Consider the following 9751-nt stretch of genomic DNA (forward strand, 5'->3'; position numbering starts at 1 on the left):
CCAAACTAAAAGTGGATTCATCAAGAATGCAGGATACCAGATAAATATAAACAAATTAATTATAGTTCTATAGAATAACAATGAACAACTTGAAAATAAAATTAAAAACTCCATTTACAATTGCATCAAAATAATAAAATAGTAATAAGTTTAACAAAAAAGTACAAGAATTGTATGCTAAAAACTATAAAACATTGTTGAAAAATTCAAGTAAATTGAATTAAAGTAAATTGAAGTAAATGGGAATTTACTTAGGTTTTTATTTACTTAGGTCCTATGTTTTTTTATAAGAAGACTTAATATTGTTAGGATGGCAATACTTCCTAAATTGATGAAAATTGCAACATAATCTTTATCAATCCTTAACATCCTTATCAGCTGGTTCCATTGCAGAAATTAACCAGCTAAAATTCATACAGAAAAGACTTTCATTTCCCAATTTTAAAACTTATTACAAGGTTACATTAATCAAGAAGTTGGTCTTAGCATAAGAACAGATATATAGATTAATGGAATAGAATTGAGAGTCCAGAAATAAACTCTTACATTTATGATCAACTGATTTTAGAAAAGACTCATAAGATCTTTCAATGAGCCTTTTCAATAAATGATGCTAGAACAATTTGATATCCATGTATAAAAAATCCAGTTGGACCTTTTCCTTACACCATACATAAAAATTAACTCAAAATGGGTCAAAGACGTAAGTGTAAGAGTTAAAATTATAAAATATTTAGGAGAAAGTCTGGAAGTTAAACTTGTGGGCTTGGGATAAGCACCCCTTTCTTAGATATAATACCAAACACAAACAACAACAAAAAAATATAGATGAGTTGAATTCCACTAAAATTAAAAACTTTTGTACCTTAAAAGATACCATCAAGGAAGTGATAAGACAATCCAAAGATAGAAAAAAGTAATTGCAAATCAGATATCTAATAAGGGGCTTGTATCAAGAATGTACAAAGAACACTTACCACATAATAATGAAAAGACAAATAACCCAATTAAAAAGTAGGCAGCATAGGATATGATTTAGGAATTTCTCCAAAGAAGGTATACAAATGTCCAAAAAGCACATGAAAAAATATTCAACATATTAGAATTAAGGAAACACTAGAATATACTTTAAACAGGTGAATTTTATGTGTATTCATTTTAATCTCAATAAAGCTGTTTTTTAAAAAGTACAAGTAGGCCCTGGCTGGTGTAGCTCAGTGGATTGAGCGCAGACTGTGAATCAAAGCATCGCAGGTTCGATTCCCAGTCAGGGCACATGCCTGGGTTGCAGGCCACGGCCCCCAGCAACTGCACATTGATGTTTCTCTCTCTCTCTCTCTTTCTCCCTCCCTTCTCTCTCTAAAAATAAATAAATAAAATCTTTAAAAAAAATAAATAAAAAGTACAAATAATGCCTGGAATATTTATGAGTAAAAGAATACACTGTCAGGAATCTGTCACAAAATAATCCAGAAGCAGTGAAAAGAAGATGGGGGTAAAAATGAGATAAGGTTGGACATGAATTAATAATTATTCTTGAAGTTAGAGGATGGATACACTATTTCCTCAACTTTGGTATATGTTTGAAATTTCACTTAATATAAAGTTAAAAATGTACATGATGGGAAAAGTCCAGTTTTTATTAATATAATGAGAATGGTTTGCATGAAATTTGTATAACCTGGCAGCCACAGTGAGTGGACTGGAATGCTGATGTGTGAACAATGACAACTTCACTGTACTAGTCAGTGGGGGCAGTAGACATCATGAGTGAGCATATGTACTATATGGCTGTCATGTTCAAAATGACTGAGCAAGTAGAGCAACAAATCTGCATCAAATTTTGCATTAAGCTTGAACACTCCTTTGCAGAACCTATTTGGATTCAGAAGGACACAGCTATGGCAACTAGTGACTGGCAGTTTCATCATGACAATGTACCTGCTCATGCATCACATCTCATGCAGAGATTTTTTGCAAAATATCAAGTCATCCAGGTGGATCAGCCCCACTAAAGCCCAGATTTGGTGCCCTGTGACTCCTGGCTTTTCCCAAACTAAAATCACCTTTGAAAGGGAAGAGACTTCAGACCACTGATGAGATTCAGGAAAATACAATAGGGCAGCTGATGGTGATTGGGAGAACTGTGTGAGATCCCAAGGTTCCTACTTTGAAGGGGACTGAGGTGTCATTGTCTTGTGTACAATGTTTCTTGTATCTTATATCTTCTTCAATAAATGTCTCCCTTTTTCATAGTTCATGGATGGATACTTTATGAACAGATCTCATACATGACAAGTCCCAAGGTATGCACAAAAACTTGTACACAAATGTTTATAGTGGCATTATTCATACTATCCAAAAAGTGGACACAATCCAAACATCTATTAACTGATGAATTACTAAATAAAACATGGCACATTCGTCATTCATATAATAGAATATTATTTACCACAAAAAGAAATGGGGTTTTCGTAAATTCTATGGCATGGGTAAACCTTGAAAATATTATGCTAAGTGAAAGAACTCAGGCACAAAAGCTACATATTATATGATTCCATTTACATGAAATGTCCAGAAGGTGTAAATTCGTGGAGACAGAAAGTGGATTAGTGGTTGCCAGGGTCTGGAGCAGTGGGGAATTGGTAGTGACTGATAATGGTTATGGATTTCTTTTGGGGTGATGAAAACGTTCTGCAAGTATACAGTGATGATTGATTCACAACTTCGTGCATATGCTAAAGACCACTGAATTGTATACTTTAGAAGGGTGAACTTAGTGGTATGTGAATTACATCTCAATAAAGTAGTTATTAACAAAACATTAAAGCAGAAAAGTATGTGACTAGGTCTCTAAGATAAGTGAAATAAATACTGAATCCAAGTTATAGATCCAATAGTGCTTTTTTTAAAATTCAGGGGAAAAAAGAGCACAGAGAAGTCGTTCATAACTGCAGAAGGAGAGATGGTCCTATTCTGGAGCCCTCAGGATAATGCCTGGTCCACAGGTTTTGCCTGCTTCTACTTTCAGTTTAGCATAGGGTATAACAGGTAATCTTTACTCCTCTCTATGTGTTAATATCCCTAACCTTATTCTTGAATTCCCAGTTGATTGTTCATTCACATCCACTCATTAAATATTTGAGGATTAAGACACTGAGTCCCTAAACAACACTGAGGAAATCTGCCTCCTCTTATCAAGCCTGATAGGCTTCCTGAAGAAGGGAGGGAAGGGGGGACTGATAGTAGACTCCCCAGTGCAGCAATGAGATCAGACTTCCTGAAAAAGATGGCAGTGGGGTGGTGATGATTTAGCAACCCTAGAAAGCCTCCCAGAGTTCTAGCATGTGGGAAGAGGAAGTCTAGAGTTGCTTGAGGTTGCAGGAACCATATATTGGTTTCAAAGGGAAGTTGATATCAAGTCAAGGTCAGGAGTTTACTAACAGAGTTAGCAGTCAAGTTCAGATCATCCTGAAGAAGTGGACATATGGAGGCAATTGTAATCATTCCCTTTGACACAATGTGAACTAATGTCCTTTATGACACAAATGTCATTGAAGATCAATCCATGAGTCTTCATTAGCACTACATTTGTTTTAGCATTAAGCTAACTTGGTGAGATGCTGTTAGGCCAGCTTGTTGAGGGTGGATACAGAGGATAGAGCTGCCAGAGAAAAGGGGAAGGTAGAAAATCATAAGGAACACTTACTGAACACTTGTTATGTCCCAGACTCTGTACTAAGGGCTTGAGATATTTTAATTCTTTTAATCCTCACAATGACCCTACAAGAGAAATATTATTACCTTTTTATAGATAAGGCAAGTGAGGCTTAAGGGGATGAGTCACTTGAGCAAAGGGGAGTGAGCCATAATCTTAAACCAGTGTCAGACACCTGAAGTTTCATTCTTGCTGTCTACACTCCATGACCTCAAAAAGATGTAAAGACCACAGGTTGTTAACTGTAGAGACCATCTGTTCTAAAAATCTGACATTTGTATGGGAAGGGCCAACAAGGCAAAACAAGTTATGAAAAAGAGAAGTTGAACATGAACACATTATGGGTTCAAGTTTTTTGTGACCTATATGGGAAAGAAAATTTAGAAGTAAATCTTAACTCACATTGCAAAACATGCATAAGTTCTCAGATGAAGTACAGACAAGCAGTGTCTAGCAGCAATCACTGTAATTAACCAAATAAAACAAGTATATTCCATAAGAAGAAAAGACATTCCTGAATCATTAGTGGGTCTCAGTAGGTGAAGGTGCATGCTGCTGGACCAACCAGAAGCTAGAAAAGGAAATATGCTAATCATTATTTATAAGCATATCCAATTTTAACTACTATGAATGCTCATTAGGTTGATACTATCATTTTGGAATATAAGAGATCAAACTTTTAAAAAGGATTTATTGCAACATTTTTTGAGCCAAGGTCAACCAAGAACAATAAAACATTTCATAGCATGGAATACCAAAAATTCTTGAGTGGAGAAAGCATATTTCTATTGGCCACAGATTGGCAATGATTATCAGGACCAGGACTAATCAAATTTGTATATCTTAGTGAGATCACTATGAACTTCCATGCAAAAATTTACCAGGAACCAGAGATGTTGAAGCTGCATGTGTTTAGTTGATAGCGCATCTTAAGAAAAGCCACCTGCCTACCAACATGCAGGCACCCCACATGTTCCAGAGACTGGCACAGGCTGCTGGGTTTCTTCTACCCATTACCTACCCTGTCCCTAATAACCTATTTCTCAGAGCTCAACAGCAGGTGTTTTATATAAAGAATGAAAATAAATGTGCAAGATATAGTCCCTAGCTTTAGTAAGTTTCCTTGCCAAAACATAACTAACATGCATGAAAGAGAGAACAACCATCAAAGAGTGTACAATTGAGCAATGAGTATGTTTTAGGCTTTAGATAAAGGAGAAATTAATGTGGACTACCATCACTAGTGCAGATTTGACCAGGAAGCTTGGACCAAAAGGGATTTAGTTAAATGTAGGCCAAAGTGTATACATTGGTCCATATAATATCTTTTAGTCCCTTAGTTTTCATATTTGGAAAAAAGTGGACATAACCCGAGTCTTGTCATAGATTGCAAGGGATAATTACTAAGATCCTTGGGACAAAGGTGCCAGGATGTAGAGCTAACTGAAGGAAGGGCATCATCATCCTGTTAACCACACAGAAATCACAAGAGATGGGAGAGAGGCATCAAAATCTGAAGTATTCCACCTTTAATATAACCTGGACTTGCCCAATGGCACAGTATTAAATATTTCTTGCATGGTGTTTCTGTAGTACTTTACTGGCCAGAACTTAGCATGTGGATCCCTTTTCACACATTTCTTATTATTTGGTAAACTTTGGAATTTTCAATAAGAGCAAGTGGTTATATAGTGCCAGAGACTATTTCAAGAGCTTTAAAGATGTAGCAATACACTTAACCTTCCTGAAACAACTCTACCTGGTGAGTGATATTATTGTCACCCATTTTACTGAAAAAAAAAAAAAAAGAGTGTAGCACAGAGAAATAGCTGGCCCAAGGTGTCACAGCTAGTAAACTAAAGCAGTGGATTTGAATCAAGATACTCTAACCAGAACCCATGCACCTAACCTCCAACCTTTAAGGCAGTAAATCCCCTCTGCATTGTGAGGCTTTGCCACTGGCTGGTATTGCAAAGAGAGAGCCAGAAGAAAGGCCTCCTACACAGAAATACTGCAAGAGATATTGTGTATCCACAGATTGCAATTTCCCCAGTGTACCAGGGAGGGTAGAGAGGCAAACTTTACCATCCAGATGCCCCAGATATAGCCCAGTGTGGAGGCCATGGCTGGAGACAGTTGGGCAACAGGGAAACAAAGGTGATGGCTGGAGGCAGGGTGTGGAAGTGGGACAGAAGGGACGGATGCAAAGTCAGGTGATAGTCTGAAAAAGGCTGGAATTCAGTGCAGTATCTTAGGCATCCCAAGCTCATTCTCTTTTACCAAAACAAAATTTCCTGGAGACAAATTTTTCCAGTATCTCAGGTTTTTTTTCTATGCTAAAATGTTCATGCAGTAGATTACGATGAGTGTGGTATTCAAAATTGGGGGCCAGCAGCACAAACAGAAATCTTTTGTTTATTCAAATTTTTCTGACCATGGAATTTGACCAGGGTGAGTTTGTGATCTTTGTCATATTCACAAAAGCACGTTCAGGTTTTTTTTTCTTTAGAACCTATTTATCCATTGGCAGATATTAATACTATAAACATTTTGGGGTAGACACTCTGGTGGGTGCTGGGGAAATAGATGGAGAAGTATGATCCCTGCCCCCAGGATCCCATAGTCTAGTGAGCAGTCAGACCCATACATGATCGATGGCAATGTAGCAAGCATGACAAGAGAAGGTACAAGGTGCCAAAAAAAGGCACAGAGGGGGAAAGCCTGACTATTCAAGAAAGTTTTCCGGTAGTGAGTGCCATGGCCAACTACTGCAAGAATAATTGGAGTCGTCCTAAGGAAGGGAAGGATGAGGAAGGGCATTCCTGGCAGAAGAGACAACTGGGCAAAAGTACGGAAGTCAGAGAGTGCATGAAAAACTCATGCACTTATAAGACGATATTCCCCCAGCGGAAAGAGCACACACTTATTACCTCACAGTTTCTGTGGATCAGGAGGCTGAGCGTGGTTTAATCAGGTTCTCTGCCTCCGGGGTCTCTCACAGGGCTACAATCAAGGTGTTGCCCTGTGGTGGGGCCTGATTTCAAGGCTTAACTGGGGTGGATTCACTTCCAAGTTCATGAAGCTGTTGGCAGAGTTCAGTTCTTTGCAGACTTTTTGGCCCCAGGGCCTCAGTTTCCTGCTGACTACTGGCCAGTCCCTTGCATGTGGGCCTCTCCAAAACAGCAGCTTGTTTCATCAAAGGCAGCAATGGAGAGAGTCTGCTAGCAGCTTGGAAATTACAGTCCTGTGTAGTTTAATAACCAAAGTGACACCCATCATCTTGCTGGATTTCATTGATTAGTGTGCAGGTAACTAGGCCAGCCCACACTCAAGGAGAGATTACACAAAGCCATGTATACTAGAAGGTGGAAGTGTGTGTGGGTGGGGGGGGGGGGGTACCTTAGAGTGTCCCTGCCATGGGCAGACAACTCCACATCATGTTCTAAGGTGGTATTTGGAAGATTCTATTCATCACTATCATTTTCCTTTTATTCCCATTTAGGGATGGGTGGTAGGTGGTGGGGAGAGGAGGAGATTGGAAACCTTCTACCCATGTGCCCTGCATTGTAAAATACCCTCCCAATCAAAAAACATGATGAAAATTCTGGCTGAATGGGACAGAATTTTCCCAGTCTCCTAGTTTGCTTTTTTTCTCCTATCTTCTCCGTCCCTCTAGGGAATGGGTGCACTGCCGCTGTACCCATGAAACAAAGACCCTCCCTGGGATGGCAATGGCACTGGCCCCCATCTGCTATTTTCTGTCAATGGCAAATTTCTCTGGAATCTGATTACTACTACATCATTAGACTCCAATATCATATTATGCTTTTTGGTGTATAGATAAAATGTTTAGTTTTCCTAAATGCTTAAAATAATTTTTATCCCTTTAGACATTGTTTAAATTCTTTTTCAATGTATATTATTCATTACCAGTGAGATTTATTCACCTCTGGCCCTTTTCAAAGGTCACAGCATTAAGGAGATAACAGGTTTTGACAAGTTACTTAAAAAAGGGTTAAGTTCACAGGGTTCATTATGATTCCTGGCACATAGTTTGAGGTACTATTTTATATTTATTTTGTTACATGGGCTTTTTAATCTCTCCACCTGCTACCCACACCCAAGGGCCTTACTATGTGAGAGTTTCTGTGACAATACATGGCTTGTGAGTTCCTGAGGGGAATCAGAAAGTATCATAGAAACAAAGAGTTTGTGTCTCTCTGATCACGATAACCAGAAATGGAAAAGAACACTGAACCAAAAATAGTAGCGCCATTTACTCTGACAGAACAGGAAACTAGCAGCTTCTGCTTAAGAGTTTTAGGATCTCGAGCAAGCAACACCTCTGTGACTCCTTTTGCTCATCTGTCAAACAGCAAGGATGATGGAGATGCAAATGTATTTTCCTAAACAAAGTCCAGAATTAGTACAATTTTGAACCCAACTTGTACAGCTCTGAATTTTACCAAAAGAAAGGCCCAAAATAGTTGAGTAGCCCACCAGCAAAATGGTAGGCAGACATTGCCACAGGTTTTAATAAAATTCTATTTACAGCCAAAATTCTGAAGCTACATTCATAATTGCCTGTTAATTAAAAGAAATACAAGATTATTGCATGCATCATTTAGAATATGGGTTAAAAGGATATTCTGACACAGAAATGAGCAATCTTGAAGAAGAATCTTTAGATGTTATGTGGGTAGGTAGAAAAAGCACATGCTTTAGAGTCCAAAAATATGGTTCCTAATCTCTGCTTGCTTCTGTGACTCTAACACCCACACAGCCTGTCATCAGTTCTCAAAGTTTTGCACGCAGGTATCCCTATCTGCACAGGGCAACAAATAAGTCACTTGCCCAGGACTTTAAGGGAGAGCACAGAGCCACCTCTTATAATTCTAATGTACCATTTAAAATATTCTCATTTACTATAATAATCTATTTGGACTCATTCAAATGTTATGAGCTCTTGGTTCTTAAAAATTTAAATTAATTATTGTCATGTAAAATTTACCTTTCAAAAGCTGTGCCAGACTTATCCTGTGGCCTTGAGTGGCCACTTGGACTCTGCTATCTGTCTCAGGGTGGAAATCACTCCCAGACTTAAAAGCCTGACCAAAGTGAGTACACAAATGAGAGAGCTGATGGCACGATAAGCTCCCCAGCCTCAAGTGGACACCTAACGTGGTCCAACCCTACAATGACAAAATCATAATGTCCCCACTCTCAAAGCTCTGATTCTCCCTCCCTTCTGAACAGATGATCTTTCTGTCACCCAAAAAAGAGAAAAGTAAGCCCATCTGATAGGAACTTTCTCATATTCCCTATACAAACTCATTCACCTTCTTGCATCTATACTGGTCTTCTCCTTCCTCCTTCTGAAAACACGACAAGTCAAAGGTGTTGTGGTCCCTAATTCCTCTGGCCTTCTCAGGGACCACACTCTGGCTTAGCTCTGTGAACTTCTGCATCTGTGACTTCCCCTTCTTGACTCTTCCCATTGACACCAAATATGTTTCCTGGAAAAAAGACAAAACAGTCACCCCCTCAATTGCATCTCTTGCCTCAGCTAACTACCATCTCCACATTTCCATTCAGAACCAAAGTTATTTCCTCATATAGTCTCCATTTCCTTACCTCTCCTTCATTTTAAAATTAGTATTACATTTTTATTAAAATGCTACATGCATATAGTTTTGAAAATGAAATATTACTACAAAGTATACTGAAAATGTAGCCTTCTGCCCTATTCTCTGTGTCCAAGGCTGCTGACCAAGGCCAGATACTTTTCATTCTTTTGGTCATTTATATCCATGTTTCTAAATAATAGTCTTGAACTTTATATAACTGAACACAATTCATAATCTTGTGCACATCAAAGTTTTTGTTCAATATTATGTGTGTGAAAGGCAACCCTATACTTCACTTTCATTACATGTTGTGTCAAGTAATATTCTATTCAATAAGTATACCACATTTATATACCAATTCATTTGAGATTGATTGCCTAGCTGAACTTTTTCCAGGTTTTTGCTA

This window comes from Phyllostomus hastatus, unplaced genomic scaffold (genome assembly GCF_019186645.2).
Source record: "Phyllostomus hastatus isolate PE091 unplaced genomic scaffold, TTU_PhHast_1.1 phas_contig_524, whole genome shotgun sequence".
In the NCBI taxonomy this organism is placed as follows: Eukaryota; Metazoa; Chordata; class Mammalia; order Chiroptera; family Phyllostomidae; genus Phyllostomus; species Phyllostomus hastatus.